Below are 17,190 nucleotides of genomic sequence, written 5' to 3'. Positions count from 1 at the left end.
CAGTACAGAACCTATGCTTGATAGAACACAAACACTCTTGCACTACAGTGCAAGGATGTGAGTATTGGCATATGGCAGCCTAAAGTGTGCCAAGCCAGGGAAAGAGGTAATTGCCTCAATGTCTTAGTCTGCTTTGTTTTTTTGCTGCAATACAGCAGCTTTGGTTGCTTCTGCACTGTGCCAAAAGGTAGTACATTTGATCCTCGATCAGGAGTTCAGCAATGACAGGGCCTTTAGATCACAAATACAATCAATGGAATCATCCACCACAGCAAACATAGAAAACAACTGCAAATTGAGAGCCTGATTTTTTTTATTATATCTAAAATTTACTCCACGTTTTTAGGATTCACAAAAGATTTCAAAAGTATACTGGGTAAACCTCAACAGTCGCAGGCACTGTAGAATACTTTGGCGGATAACCTTCTACAGCAACAAATGTATTCTTATGAAGAGTTTTGTGGTTTGGGCTGCAAGTGTTCAGTAGCAGATTTGTAGTGTAATAAGGATTTTTTTGCCAGTCCTCAAATTGTTTTCTTTAGAAACATTTCTTACCTAACAAGTTATGTGTTTGTTGTACCATTTATTAAACTGCTTACTCCATTATGTAAATGACATAATGTTATGAAGTATAACATTATCGCAGTATTACTCATACTATATGCAAGACATTGCTCTATTATTTGACAGGGGTGGAAGCCTCACTCAAATATTAAACTCGGTGCTTGTCATGATGAACTACAAAAAGTCACTAAATTAACATGTGCTTAACCCTCTGGCAGCTTGAAACAAAAACAGCCTGACTTAGCTTAGAGGCAATGTGTAAAGTATTTATGCAGCACACACCCTGTAATAAAGAAAAAACACAATAAGAAAAATCCCATATCAATTTAGAAAACAGTGTATATATTAATTAATAAAATGAGACGAAAGCAAATTAAATCCAATCAGTTGAACCAGAATTATGAATTTTTAAAGTTTTAGTGACAACTAGTGCCTAAAATATCAAAGTGCCAACCTCAGGAATCTGGTCGTGCAAGACTGGGACAAAGTCACAAGTTAAGGCTCACCACAATGCAGCGCAGGTCAGATTCAGGCACCTGGTTCTCCTTGGTCAAGATTGTCCTTCGGACCTAGCAGAAATTCTGAATATTTCTTAAAGAATGTAAAGAACTCAGCGGGGCCAGGTAGCAGGTTGAACCCAAGTAGAAGTTGTCGACAATGGGGAGATGCTGGACGAATTCTTGGTAAAGCTGTTGACGATGTGGATAAAGATCTGAATGGGAAAAGCTGGGTTTTCAGGCTGAGTAGTTTATTATTGTTGATGGGGGGTCTAGTCGTCGTCGAGCCTGATGAAGATTTCTACCTTCGGACTTACAAGATTTTCTGGAGTCCATATTCCTCGGATGAGGCTGTGGGCTGTAGATAAAAAGGGCTCCACGAGGTGGGATACTGTCATCGAGAGGTCCCACTGAAGATGATTTGCTGCTGCAGAGTAGAACATAGAAGGGATTGCTGCAAAGTCAATCCCACTGGTGATGCACCTTCATCACATCAGCTTACAGTTAGGTCTGGTCTCCGGCTGGTTCTCAACACAGCTTTTATTGAAAATGTTCTCAAGTCCTAGGTTTTGGCTTTTGGTAGGAGGAGGCCACGTTAGCACCACACCAAAGGTAAGTACTGTGGTGAGCAAGGACTCACTCCAGCAGGATTCAGCAGTACCAGGCAGATAGGATGCAGGCACTGCTTGATTTGTAAAAACATAAATGCCAGGGCCCTGACCAGGAGGTCACTGCAGCTTGCACCACCCATTGCCTCGCCATCGCTGTCAATGACGGTACCAAAATAACTACTAACCATCTCTCTCACCTGCTAGTGCGAAGGTTCAGGTTATTCCAGGTCCCCATAGCTAAAGAAATAGCTGGGGAGGCAGGTAGTAGTATTTCTTAATGTATAATGTAGTCATAAACAACCGCTGTTCTGCTCATTTCGAAATTAGATGAGCAGTGACACCATGTTGCAGAGTGTCATAAGCATGGTGATGACAATTAAGTGCTGGTGATGAGCACCGGTAATCAATTAAATGCCGGTGCTGAGCACTGGAAACCTCTGGCTCAAATTTAGCACTGATGCAGGGGCCTCTGGAGCTTGTTGTGCCCATGTCGCTCACGCATGAGGTCAGCCAGCTAGCCCTTGAAGTCCCTCTGATGATCCTGTGTATAAGGAGAAGGTCCAATTTTTGTTCATCAGGCAGCAGAGCTGCAGGACCGCCCTTCCAGCAGAACTTCTTCTGAGTCATCCACAGGTCCAGAAGTAATCTGAAGAGGGATTCCGAGGTTCCAATATTTACACCTGGTACCAGCCTATGTGCGGGAGTGCTTCCTGCACTACCCCCACACCTGTTTCTGAAAAGTCCTTTCCCTTCCACTGTCAAGGCTTAAAGCTGTCAGGGGTGACAAAAGGCAGGTGTCAGGTCCCTTTATGTGTGCTGGAGGCAAGTCCCTTTGTACTGTGAGTAGGGCAAGTTACAGCTCCTCCCCCAAACTTCCTGAAAGGATGGCCCTTCATGACCCCACCGAGCCCCAGGGTACCATTTACTAGGGAATTACAAGTAAATTGAATCAGATGTAGGACAATTTTATCATGTTCTGGTTAGTAATGTAAAGTGCACACAGTGCTAAAGTAAACAGGAACACATTTAACAAAACAGGAGGGAGTAAGGCAAAAAATGTGGGGGAATACCATGCTAAGGATGGCATGTTTAACATTTATATCATGGGAACAGACATCAAGTGAAATACTAGGAATATGCCATTTTGTGTTAACTTCCCTTCTTACCATCTTATCATTATTGGCATATGACTTGTTGGCAACATACATCATGTTTAGAAGTTACAGCCATCTTTTCAAGTGCTCTTAGTGCCATGTTCCTCTATGATACAGAAGGGATATTTTTCCAAAGGCTAATTCATGAGAGGCTACAAAGTGCACTTGAGGCATCTGGATACTAGGGGTGGGTGGAATTTGCGAAATTCACTTTCGCAAATTATCGCGAAAATGTTAAAAATCTCTGCAAACACGCGGAAATATCGCGAAGATGCAGAAGTTTTTTTCCCGCCTTTTCGCGGTATTTTCTTCGTGGTCGCGGCTCGCCAACTTACCCATGCGGTTGCTCGCGGGCGCGGCCATCTTGTTTTCACTTGTCTCGCGGTACATGATCGCGAAAAGAAAGACGTGATCGCGCAACGCATGACGTTACTGCGGGCGCGAACTGTCGCGAGACAGCGCAAATGGCTACCAACAATCCAACATCTCGTGGAGAACGCGACTGGATCGGGAAAACTTATCGGCGAACGCGGGGATTCAGGTAAGGCGATCGCGCACACCCGAGAATGTATTATTTTACAGCGCGAGCAAGAAACAAATTATCGCTAAGCTGCGGAATTCAGAAATTTTGACATTTTCGCGCTTTCCGTGGAACGCGAAAATGCCACATTATCGCAATTTCCGCGAACGGAACGGAATTTTGGCCCAGGCCTACTGGGTACCCAGCTGTAATGGGAGACGGTTTGACACTGGTTATGCAACACTTTGACAATGGTTTCCATATATTTCCTTTTTATAACATACAATGGAAAATGTTTCTTAAACAACATGTGACATAGAGGGGCAGCTTTATTTACATTTTGAGCCAGGTTTCTGTCAAAACAGTGATGCAAATTTGGGATTTACTTTCCAGCACAAAAATTGATCTGTGCTGGAAAATAACCCTAACATAAAGCAAAGTAGGGCTAACACTGTTTTTGTGATGCTTTGCATCGGTGGGTGATAGAATGAGTGGTATATGGGTGTTTCCATTCAACCATCAATGTTTTTTAATGCAAACCCCTACCTACTAACATTTGTAGAGAGGGTTTACACCAAAAATCTGGCTTCTTCCAGACTGGACTTGAAAAGGAGAAATAGCTTTATAGCTTTATTTTTTCCAAATTTGCTACGGTGTATGTGTGGCACAAAGCAGGCTCAAAGTGGGACACCACAGGAGAAAGAGATACAGTGCCATATCTTTGTAGATATGGTACTTTCCTGTTCTCTACCTTCACGCAAAACAGTGCAGCAACATTGGTTGCTGGATTATGTGACACAATTGTACTAGAGTTTTGGTGTCACTCTTGCACACAAATTGTCCACAGAGGCAAATCCAGTGTATATATGCATACTTTATCTGCCAATGTGTACCCATTTTGTTGTATTCCACGTTGGAATTAACTTCTGATGGATTGTGAAGATAGACAGTGTAAAAACAGTATTACTCTTGGTTACGCTATAGTCTCCATTGAAAAAGGACAGCAAACTAGCTGCTCTACAAGATCATTATTCACACCAAACTGATTCACGGTTAACGTGCAATAAATGATTCTATGCTAAACAAATTCTGAATAGCGAAAAGGAATAATAACAACAGAGGCTCAGGAAACTTAAAGATATAGTTGAAAAGATGAGCATTTTCAATCCCTCTAAAAACTCTACAGGAGATGCTGCGAGTCCAACTAAGTGACAACACTTTCCCATTTTTAAACGACTGGTACATTTTTATTGGAGAAGGTCAGTGGTAGTGCAATGGCTATAGACATATTTAAAGTGAAAAATGGCCAGCTTATGGGAAGTTATATTGAAATCATCTGGGCAACTTTTCAGTAATCCTTATTTGCAAGATTTAAACCCTGTGGTCTTCCAGTGGGGTATCCGAATTGTAAAAAGCCATCTTGTAATTATTTGGTCATCTGTGTTCAAGAATCGTTGTAGAAAATGAGCCACTCTCTCCATCTATGTTCCAATTACAATAACACAAACACATACAGGCCACTCTCTATATATATACCTTTTAAAAGGCAAGAACCAACCGTTTATGCTGAGCCTCTATGGACAGGACACTTAAGCCCTGAAAATTGTGCCCAAAATGCTTGCTCTCATTAGATACACACCTTTTCTAGTACTGTATTTGTCAATATCTCATGAAATGTATCTTCTTTTATCACCCAGTATTAACAGAAGCAAAAAACACATTATAACCTTCTGAATAGCACACATTCCTATGTTGTAAAATAAAGCATACAATATGATCTACCTGCTACCACCACGTCAAACTACTCGACAAGTATTGTCTATTGTACTTGTTAGAAATTGGGGACTCTAATTGGCAGAGGTATGAACCTTTGTCCATGTAGGGACCCTTGCTTCTAGTCAGGGTAAGGAGAATACACGCTTTAGATAACCCCTGCTCACCCCCTTGGTAGCTTGGAACAAGCAGACAGGCCTATCCCCAAGGCAATATGTAAAGTATTTGTACTCAAGACACACAGTAACACAATGAAAACCCCACAAATGGACAACACACCAGTTTACAAAAAAAAAGTATCTTTATCTAATCCAAACAAGACCAAACCAACAATAATCTAATAACATTTTTTTAATCAAAATATCACTTTAGAACAGTCATTGCAAAAATAGAATGAGTAGAAACAAAATAGCTCCACATGGGGCTAATACAATGTCATGACAGGCATAAATCCAAAGTAGGTCGCCGACCACGAGGTGCGTGGCATCAGGCACACAGTCACACGGACCCCCAAACAACAGTACTTTGCAAAATGAAGTCTATGGATGATGCGCGGCGTCATGAAGGTGAGTAGTCGGTGCCGAGGTCGAGGCCGGTTCCCTGGTTGCCACGGCGGAGGTGAAGTGTTGAGTTCATGATGAGGTGAGGCATTGAATCCAGGACAAGGGAAGTCTGCAGTGTCGGCGGTTAGGCATCGGTTCCAGTGAAGAAGTGCGAAGCAAAAGAGTTTGTGGGATGCAGTCACTGGTGGTGACAGTGTCAATGTGAGTGCTGGCGTCGGGAAGGCCGATAACTGCAGGCGTCAGCAGGCATCAAGGGGCGTCAAAGCTGTGGTGCAGGTGGGGCGATACGTTGTGCACTTCCTGAGCAGTGCTCCTGGCCTCACTGCCGGTCCGAGCATCACTGGTGGCATCACTAGCGGCGTCACTGACGGCATCAGAGTTGCTTTTCTTGCTTTGCAGAACCAACCACACAATTCTCAGGGCCCAGAAACTGGAATTGGTGCTCTTTTGAATTCAGGAGTCCACACAGGAGTCCAGTTGCTGGTCAGTGGGTTGCAGTGAAGTCTTTGTGTCCCTGAGACTTCTAACAGGAAGCGAGCACACATAAATCCTTGGAGATTCTTCTTCAAGCAGTGTTCACAGCAAAGTTCCTTGGGAGAAGCAGCAACTGCAGGCTAACCCAGCACAGCACAGCACACAGCAAAGAGGCAATATTTCACTACCAGGACATGTAAAACACACCTGCACATGTCCTACCTTTTACCTGCACTGCACCCTGCCCGTGAGGGGTGCCTTGGGCCTACCTGAGGGGTCTCTTACATGTAAGAAAAGGGATGGTTAGGGTCTGGCAAGTGGTTGCACTTGCCAGATCGACATAGCAGTTTAAAAACTGCACACAGACACTGCAGTGGCAGGCCGGAGATGCTTTTACAGGGCTACAGGCCCACTAGTATAACAATTAAGCGTGCCCGGCAGGGATATATTCGCACAAATACACTTATTTAGTTTTTTTCCAAATTCAATATGTCTATAAATTACATAAAAAATAAAATTCACAGTTATTCAAAAATCAATCAAAAAGGTGGTAAAGTATAATTTAAAGGAAAAAACTATTCAAAACAATGTGTGTAAATTCATTTTTTTATATTACAAAAAATTATGTTGTATATACAAAGGAGTTCACAAAAAAAATAATCTTACAGAACACATTAACAGCGGTTATAAATAAATTTTACAAATCTTGAAGGACCATAAGTCAATGTGTTCACCGTCCAAATCCTATGTATACAATTTTAAACTGTCTAACACAGTAGAACAAAGTTACAATTGATACATTTAATAATGGCTTATTTCAGAGGAAATTGGACATTCGTCGACGTTTCAGTCTCTGAAACTGTAAGTCAATGAGACCATCTTCAGGATTGTAGATTTTTGAAGAGCATGGTAAAGCCCCCTCTTAATAGTCCCAGAATGGGCACAAGAACTGTAAGGTTTTGCTTTAATCGAGTCACCAATATACGACTGATCGTGAAGACAGAGCAAATTGTTGGATCCCATTGTATCAGAGACATAAGGGACAGAACCATTATATTGGTACTAATGAATATGGCTCATAAAGAGCTCAAATTTTGTAAATGGTGGTCAAAATGAATTAGACACAGCTTTGTCAATTAAATGTTTCTACAGAGATAGATGTGGGGTGCACTGGTAGCATTTGATTACAGGCCCTGGCACACTCGGTGCACTTTACTAGGGACATACCAGTTTATCAAATATGTCAATCAGGGATTATTCATCAGAATAACCACTTACACAGGGAACACTTGCACTTTGACACTGAGCAGCAGTGGCAAAGTGCCCAAAGCACCTAAGCCAGCAAAAACGAAATCCAGCATGGTTTAAAAAATACAGGAGGCAGAGAGAAAAAGTCAGGGGAAACCAGACCAAGGATGCCAAGTCTAACAATACTCAAACATAAAATACAAATGTCGACATTTGTTGGAGGGGTGAGAAACAGATCCATAGTGTTATCACTAAATGTTGCATGGGCTACCTTTCTACTGGCTTTTATTAGTAACTTTGACCAGAAAAGTAGTGGGATCTTAACAAAAGCTACCATATTCAAAAGATGCCACAAATGCAGATCACTTCTACCCAGTCTCTATGCAGGATTTCACTTTTTATAATATTTGCTGATACCACATATTGTTTGACATTTTAATCAGTGTACATCAATGTTTTTCAACATGTCCTGTGTCATCTCCCTCCAGTTCCCTTCTGTCTGAGCCTATACACTGACTGAATAAATGTAACAATTTCATCCCTGCCAAGTACCAAGCATCAGGGGTTAGACTTATGCATTTTAATGCAGGTGTTCCCACCACTGCACTGAAATGAATTAGTTATGCATAATTAGAGCTCCTCACTCACGATACTTTTCATTCAAGCCAGCATGCTCGGCTGCTTCTGGTGGCATGCCTGCAATGGGCAATTTTATGCAATTGACTTGGCCTCACTCATTGCTTTGGGCACAGTTAACTTCAACAAGAGATACTTTATTTGCTATTTACCCCAGGGATCTGCCAGCGCAGATTGTTCCAACCGGCTAATTATGTATCGGCTGCTCAGAATTGAAACTGACTGGTCATTCCGGCTGGCTTCCGATGGGCTCAAGAAGCCATCAGCCAGTCAGACCCAGCTTGTAATCCCAAAGGGCGGGCCATTCCGACCTTGGGATTACGGTGCACGGTTTTCAGCATGGTTTCCATGCCGGCCTGTCTGACATGAAAACCATGTTGGAAAGCATGCTTTGGGGCCCCCAGCAGGGCCCCCTTGTGTGTGTGGCCTCCAGTTGGGACCAAAGGTGGCACCTATGGTGCCCCCCATAGGTCCCTGCACCCTGTGTCAGGCACTTTTAGGTGCCTGCCACGGGTGCAGGGATGAGCAACACCTCCCATTTCCCTATGGAAGCCTGTATTGCGGCCGGTTTACTGCCGTAAAGAATGCTCCTACAGGGAAATGCCGGAATGTGACTGAAAAGTGTTCGGTCGCATCCTAATGAGGTGGGTGGTACCGCCGACCGGAGGTCAGTCGGTCCCCTTTACGAGACAGGGTCAGGCAGACGCAAGTCCCCTGACATTTTTAGTAAAAAGATAATTTTTACAGTGTTCACTACAAGGATGCACATCCGAACGAAGCTTGTAACACCTTTAAATTATCTATAAAAAAAAACTAATGTTTGTGACCATGAACCATTACCTGATTCTGATGCCAAGGACAGCAAGTTTTGTGGCAGGTAGGCTTGACATATTTCTCAGGCAAGTACACCAGTCACCTTTTCATATTTTGAGATTTCGGAAGAGCTAGTAGGAAAGTGACCTTCCTTTTCAGGAGTTTTCAGCAGATTCTGGATCTGTTTATAGCTTCTCAGTCAGTGGCGTAGCTAGACTAGTTGCCACCCATGGTGGTTCCCTACGGCGGCCGCCCTGCAGCCGTATGTTCAAGCGGGAGGTGCTGGCGTTGACACAAGTAAAAATGGGGGAGGAGGGAGGCTGCCTCCCCCAAAACTCGTACCGCCCGAGGCAGACCTCCTCTTCCTTGATACGCCACTGTTCTCATTGTTCAAAAGCATGACATATTTATCTTTATCTTTTACCATGTACTTCAGTTTTACTTGCGAGGAAGTGTCACACTTTTGGTCACTGAATATCACTCATAAGTACACTGAAACCATGGAAATGTCACGCGTAAGCCTTCTGAACACTTGGCAGCCTTGCAGTTTCATGTGAGGTCTTGCAGAAATGAAGGTGGATAATGACTGAACCACACTGTCTGATGGAAGCGTGATTGAATTTTGTATTGAAATTTCCTAATAACTTAATATCACACTGCAACCATAGAGATTGAGTGGGCTGACCCTTATTCTTAAAAGGAACCGGGGTAACTCATAAAATGAAGCAGTTGTTCTCTAGGAATCATTGCTTTTACATGCTTGGCATTCTCTTCCCATTTCTAGCTGTAAAAATGCCAAGGGTACCTTTGGGGAAACTGGTTTTGGGTTGCTTCTGTTCTGTTCAGCGAGGGACTGACCTGTCAGTTTGGGTTCGACTGTTGCTATCGGATCAGAGTTAATACTGATTTGCATTAGGATGGGTGCAAAATGGACCAAGGATGCATTTGGAAAACATTCTAAATGCAACAGAACAAGAACAGCAGCAGCCAGCAGGAGTATTCATAGTTCCTGTGTTCCTAATACAACATTTTTGTGTGAAACTACTCAGAATTTCATGAACGGGCATAATCACATAATTTTCATTAATCTTTTGTCAAAAAGATAACACAAAATTACTGAAATTACTCCAAATACTTGGGAATAATAAGAAAAAGTCACCCAGTCCTCCAGAGAAGCCATTTGACCCAAGGGTAAGGTGTATCCTGCTTGATACTTGGCCTGTGGGATGAAGAGTTGGTCCCAGAATCAGATTGGTACAGTTGAGGACAGAACTACTTATTTCACAAGATTCACCCCTCGCTAAGACACCAGCACCTCCAACAGCAGAACGGTTCTGTCTTGTTTGATATAGCCCTGCATAGTGCACTGTGGAATAGTTGGCAGTACGGCAAACAGTATGGCTGCAAAAATGAGAACTTTAGTCCTTTGGGACTTTTATTCACAGTGTTTAGGGAATGCCCAGCGGACTCCGCCATCTGCTGGCTAGTTAATCCTACAAAATTGACACTTTCCTCAGAGTACATCACAACACATCTGGTCCTGTGGAGGAAAAGAAGAGGACTGCACCTGCTTCTGTGAGTTGTGTGACGACCTGGAAGGATGATCTAGCTCTCCCTTGTTGCCAGGACTGAGAGGTGGACTGCAAGAATCAGCTGGCTGACCTCATGTGTGGCTACAGGGACAAAACATGCTACATAGACCTTTTTCATCAAGCTTACAAGTTGCAAATGGACCTGGACTGGACATTTCTGGTGGCCTCTGCTGAAAGCTCAGGCAGAGACCAAGGGGAACTACTCCGAAAAAATTGAAAAATTGGGACATAGAACATATTTGGAATTCCAAGTCCTCTGGAGCTTCAATGCTGTCTCACGGCAAAGATGTCCAATTGGAGAGAACTGTTACATACAGCTTCAGGTTTGGCCTGCCACAGGATTTTGAGCTCCAACAAAGAATCTTAGGGCCTGATTCCGGGTTTGGAGAGTGGTTTACTGGGATATACAGTCTGCCTTATTACAAATGCATTCTATCCTTTTGCACTTGTAATAAGGTGGAAGAGATATGCTTCACCTAAATCAGACCCATAGTCTGAAGGTAGAAATCTTGACTGGGTGCAGGCATGAAAAATATCTGTCCGACAAATGGACTTGGGTGGACATGCATCAAAATAAGGAATTGTGATTCTTTAATTGTGAATTTTAAGGAATCGCAATTAAAGAATCGCAATTGCCTATGCATTTGGGAATCGCAAAAATCTTTTGACTCCTACACATTCCTTAATTGCGAGTCGCAAATTGCGAGTCGCAATTAAGGAAATGCTTCCCATTCATTCCTATGGGCATAGAGGCCCATACGAAAGAATGGGAATTGCATTCGCAATTTGCGAGTACCCAATAGGTACTCGGAAATTGCGCATGCAATTTCAAGGGTGCAAGGGTGCCAAAAGGACGCCCTGTTGCACCCCTGAAATTTCCATTTATCCACATGTTGCGCACATACATGCCCCAAGGTCATGTGTGTGTGTGTAACATGGGACTTAGAGCTTTAGTGCATTTTTCAAAGAAATCGCAAATTACCATCAACTTGAGATTGACGGCAATTTGCGATTCCTTAAATGCAATCGCAACTTAAGTAATCGCAACTTTTGCGATTCCTTAAATTGCGATTTTTGCATTTGGGATGATGCATCCCAAATGCAAAAATACCAGTCGCAAAAGAGCAGATTCTGCGAATCTTCCCGTTTGCGACAGTTATTTTCGTTGATTCATGTGGCCCTTGGACAATTACAAAAAAAATTCCTTCTTGGACCTTGTTCCACAAAATCCAAAAGCTTCAGCATGCCTTTGTCCAATAGCTATCCAACTTTTAGAAGTCTTCACAGGATATATGAAAAATATTTGATTAGGATGACCTGCTTGGCGTACCTGACTTCTCCTCCATCACGGTCTCCCTAAAATTGCCTTTAGGACCCAGGGCACTACAAACAGTGACTTCAAATTAGATTTGATTTTGCCTCTATTTATCAAAATTGGTTGTGTGATTTTCACTGTGTTATATTTTGACTTTGTTATTGTTTTGGTAATGCTAAATCATTTACATTATTTTAAGGGTGTCTGCGCTGCACCAAAGCAAACACGCATTGAAAACAGGTTTATTTGGTGCTAGCCTCCTGGTATCCAACTCTCACCCCCGGCAAAAAGGATATCTGAAAGCGGGAGAAAAGCAGAAGTCTTGATTGACTGGGCATTTCCCCTCCTGTTCTATCAAAAAACAAGAGAAAGGCGACGATGTCTGGCTAAACCATAGCAATACTTACCTACCTGCATACCTGCATATCTGCATACCAGCATACTTGGCTCATGGATGTGTTGGAGCTATTCTGCTGTGGTTTGGGGACATCTTCTTCATGCCAAAGAAGCGAAGTGGTTTGCAGTATTCCGCCGTGTGCCTGCTCCTGGCATCTTCTTGGCATCTGTGAGTTTTGGTATGGCTCCCCAGCGGCCCACTGCTCTGGAGGGACGGGGCGCATTGGCGAGTCCGCAGCTTCCAGTCAGGGGAACTCTGCATTTCCAGGTGCCTCCAGACCTGCAAAAGGCCCGGCACCTTCCCTTCGGCACAGTTGGGTGCCTGAGGCAGCTCCCGGCTCTGCTTTGGGCATACCCAACCTGCGCCTGCTACGGTCTGGGAAGGCAGGTCTGCTGCTTCAGGCCTGGGGAGCCAAGAGCTGTTCTCCAGCATCATAAATGGTGGACACATTACTGGTGGCAGTCCAGGATGGCTGGAAGATGTCTTGGCCCCAATCTGATACGGCAGGTAAAGGGAAAGAACTAATGTTTGTTTTGCAGGAGAGCAGAGGGACAGCTGATAATGATGGCAATACGGCCTATCCTAGAAACGAAGCTGCGAATACAGGTCTGGCATGGGCAGACTCAGCTACTCTCCCTTCCTCTTTAAGTATGGACTGTCAAGGGTGTAGCTATAATGGGGAGCACTGCAAAATGTGGATGTAGAGTCTGTTCTACAGGATGATCTGTCAACTATCCCTGCTTCCCCTAGCCCTGAATAAGTGAGGGTTTTAGCTACCACGGAAGGGGATTGAACCAACCTAATGGCTGTGCATCCTGCTGATATAGTGGTCTCAGCTCTTGGCTCCGCATTGGCGTTACATGTGGGCCAACTGATAAAAAATGTATGGAATTAATTAAGGATAGCACCCCGTTGAAGGCAAAGGGAGCCAAAGGAATCAGAGGCACTAAAGGAGGAAGATGAAGTGGAGGATTGAGACTATCTTCTACTAAGTCTGGGGATCTGACTCAAAACCCTGATGGGGCCCGCTCAAAGATAGGACTTGAAGCAAGTCCCCTACCCCGATGGGTGTCATCTAAGGGAGAGGTCAAGGCTATTGTTTCTCGTCTTTCCAATCCTGGTATAGCAGGTTCCTAGGAACTCTCTCCTGGGTGAAGGGATTCTATTAATCTGAATCTCACTATGCAAGATACTATAACTATGAGTTCAGGTCAAGCGGGCAATACAGAGTCTTGGATCCATCAGTGCTGGCTGATCAACATGACACTCCGGCGCTGCTAATAGGTCAATCTAGCATCTCGGAAGGGTCAGGAGCTGAAAAATCATGTGACCGCGAGGAGCCGTCTTTGTTCGTATTTCTTCAGGCGCTGTTTACTCAAAGAACAGAGGCTCGAGAATATTATTCACAAGCCAAAGCTGACAGTCGGGAAATCAAGCAGGCACTAGTCACCACATTGTCTTCAGAGGTTTTGGATTTGCAACAGCGGGTTGCAGTAGCCAAGGAAGTTAATACCTCAGTTGTAAGAACTATCAAAGCACAAGAGATCCAGATGTTGTTTCTACAGGCAAAAGTTGAGGACGTCAAAAACCAACATCGCTGGAATAATTTGAGGGTCTTCGGTATACCTGAAGGGAGGGAGGGCTCGGATCCAAGGGCATATGTGGTCAATTTATTTCAACAGGCATTTTAGGACCTTGCTGACTGGGATATGGACTCTCGGGTGCAACGGGCACATAGAATACTATCAGGGGTTCAAGGAGGGTCATCACATCCTCATCCAATACTTTTGTATATCGGTAATTTTCTGCTTCGACAGGCAATTTATTTAAAAGCCCGTCTTACTACCCCCGTTAAATTGGATTCAATCTCTCTATTTCTGAGGTCTGATTTATGTAAGGCTTCAATGGAGAAAAGGTGGAAACTTTGTCAACTAATAGACCCTCTCATGGCAGTTTGCTCACAAGTTTTCTTACAGGAACCAGCCCAGCTGAAGATATTTAAAGATGGGCACTCATAGTTTTTTTACAGAGAGACAGAAAAAGAAGAAGCACTTTCTAGATGGCAATCTGATTCAACTTGAGAAGAGGGTGAACATTAGATTAGTCAAGGGGAGAGCTTTCAGTGGGCTTTTAATAGATATACAGTCATGGTTTCTGGAGGGTTTGTCTTTCCTTTCTTTCTTTTTTGAGGGGGTGTGGTTGGGGGTCGAACGGAAGAGTGCTCTCCATTGGTTGTCAGTCAGCAACAGCAGGGTAGGGGGTGATTTCTTCTTCAGGTAAGGGGGTGTGTCCACTGGGGGTGGGGCACAGTGGTATTTGGGAGTAACATTTTGCCTTGCTATGGGCATTTCTTGTGAGTGAGTGATTGGTGGTTGGTGAGGTAAGGGAGGGAGTTTAATAGCCAGTTAATCTTTGGAAGCATACATGTGGTGAAGTGTTACAGGGGAATGGGGTTAAGAGGAAGACTTTTTTAAAAAGATTATGTAATGCTTAAAGTTATGTGTTGGAATGTCGCAGGACTCAATCAAGCTAGGAAGCAGCATTTGATTTATGACAAGCTTAAGATATTCAAGCCACAGATACTTGGGCTAACTGAGACTCAACTTGCATTTAAGATAGATTTATGCTAAAGCAACTGGAATTTGATGTTTTAATATGCACTTCTCAGATGGTTTCCATTAGAGGGATCGCTATATTGAAAGCCAAGAATTTGGCTGTTACTGTTCTAAGTACGTCAGCTGACTCTAGAGGCAGATGGGCGATAGTACAATTATAGATCCTGGGACAAATAAGTACAATCTGCGTGGTATGACCCTCAAACTGATAGTCCTGATATGTTCTATTATTTGAGTGACAAATAATTGGGGTGGTTTGGAGATTTGATGGTAATGGGCGATTTTAAGTGTTTATTGGATTATAAGATTGACACTACTAATAGGAAAAGGCAGGCGAGAATGATCAGGACTCGGGCGGCTATATTTGAGTTGATGCGAATACATCAATTGTATGGTGCATGGTGGAGTCTATTCCCAAGGTCACCAGGGTTTACGTATTACTCCTCCCCACACAAGCAATACTTGCGTATTCATATGATTGTTACTAAATGTTCTATATTGGAAAATGCTTATATAGAGGTATGTCCTAAAGTTACATCTGAACATAATTGTGTCTTGCTAACAGTACAGGGCCAGGCAGGACTTGAAGCTACTCAACGTGCTTTTTCATTCCCCCGCCACTTGCTTAATGAAAAGGAATATTGTGGGCATCTTAGATTAGTATTGAGGGAATATATCAAAAATAGCAAAGGCATTGCCTCTCCGCCCATGGGATTGCATGAAGGCGTTCGTTAGGGAGGTGACCCTCCAGTTCATTCTAAGCCAGAATAGGCGTACATTTCAAGAAGTGGGGCACCTGGATTATTTAGGTTTGGAACGCCAACATGCCCAGGTTATTATAGTGAGGGACCCTGCTGAGCAGTCAATTTATTTAAAGCTTTTGGAAGTAAGGTCATTGTTAAATAGAAGGCTAGCAGAGAAAACAGCAGCCAGCTATCAGACGCATCGAATTCTGCAGTATGAGTACAGGGAAAAAGTTAGTCGGCTGTTGGCTACTCAGATTTCCGACAGTAAGGCAAGATCTAACATCAAGTGCATTAAAGAAGGGGGGTGCTTTTTGTAAATCCTAGTGATATTGTTGAGCAATTAGGAGTATTTTATGCAGGAATGTATGGGGATGTAGTTTCCCCTACTATATTAAGCTTTCAGGATTACCTACATGTAAGTCATCTATCTAAGCTTGATGCATAAGGAACGGCAGCATTGCAAGGGGACATCGGGGTGGCTGAAGTGGAAGAAGCAATTAAGGCTCTGTCCTGTGGGAAGATGGCGGGAGAGGATACTATCCTTCTGGAGTTTTATAAAACCTTTAGGGATATTTTGGTGCCCAAATTGACAAATTTCATTACGTACCTTTCGGAAGGACGGGAGGCTCATGCTTCTTGGTCCGTAACTAATATTGTGGTATTCCCCAAGAAAGGCAAACCAGAGGAAGAAAGGGGTTCGAATCGCCCAATTTCATTAATTAATTCTGATACTAATTATTTTCTCTGAAATAATGGCAATGTGGTTGACCTCTTTCATTCATAGGTTAGTTTCTGATCAGCAACATAGGTTTGTCCCCGGTAGGAACACCTCAGCTCATGTTAGCACTGCTATCGTAGCCTTTGACGTATCCGGTAAATTTTAAAAACGTATCGATATGATCATGTTGGATGCTGAGAAGGCTTTCGATAGAGTGGCATGGCATGCACTCTGGTCTCCTATGACTATGCTCGGAAGTCAGTTTATTTCTTTGGTTCAGAAATTATATAGGAACCCAGCAGCTAAAGTTAAGGTAAACGGCATCTCATTTGCTCTCTACATTGAGCCTTTTATAAGACATCTGTTGCAGAACCCAGGGATTCTTCCAGTTTGCTTGAGTGAAATGGAATTGAAGGTCACCACATGTGCGACTGATATTGCTATTTTCTCTGTTAACTCAGCTATATTTTGTATTTCAGAAAAGGCTAAGATTTTTGGCTCTTTTTCAGGATAGAAGCTCAACCTGGCTAAGACACAGACTATCTTGAATTATTCACTAGATACCCTGTCTCCTTCTCTAGAGGTTTCAAGCTAAATTACGATTTTGGCATCGGCTTCCTCTTAGCATCCTTGGCAGGTGTAATATTATTAAACTGACCATATTGCCAAATTAATTTTTACTTATTTCGCACAATCTTGTTATGGGTCCCAGGATCTTTTTTTAAACGTCTTGAGGGTGTCATTGGTAGCTTTATCTGGGGGCATAGGCGGGCTAGAAGGGCCCTCAAACTTATCAAACTGACTTAAAAACAGGGGGGCTGCAAGCTCCCAGATTTCAAACTTTATTATGGGCTGCTTTATCTGCTTTTTCTGGATGGATTCAGGGCCTTTTAATTGGGCAGGGAGCTGGGTTGTCTTAATTTGCTTACCAATAAGCGAGAGGACCGTCGATTG

The 17,190-nt window shown here is 43.3% G+C and overlaps 1 protein-coding gene across 2 annotated transcripts in view; it reads right to left on the bottom strand.

Moving 5' to 3' along the window:
* The window catches only part of NCAM2 (neural cell adhesion molecule 2), a 1,313,898-nt gene that overhangs the window by 412,285 nt on the left and 884,423 nt on the right, over window positions 1-17,190 (bottom strand). The window lies entirely within an intron of this gene.

Source organism: Triturus cristatus, chromosome 8, assembly GCF_964204655.1.
Source record: "Triturus cristatus chromosome 8, aTriCri1.1, whole genome shotgun sequence".
Classification (NCBI taxonomy): domain Eukaryota; kingdom Metazoa; phylum Chordata; class Amphibia; order Caudata; family Salamandridae; genus Triturus; species Triturus cristatus.
This window is presented reverse-complemented; position numbering and strand designations above follow the sequence as displayed.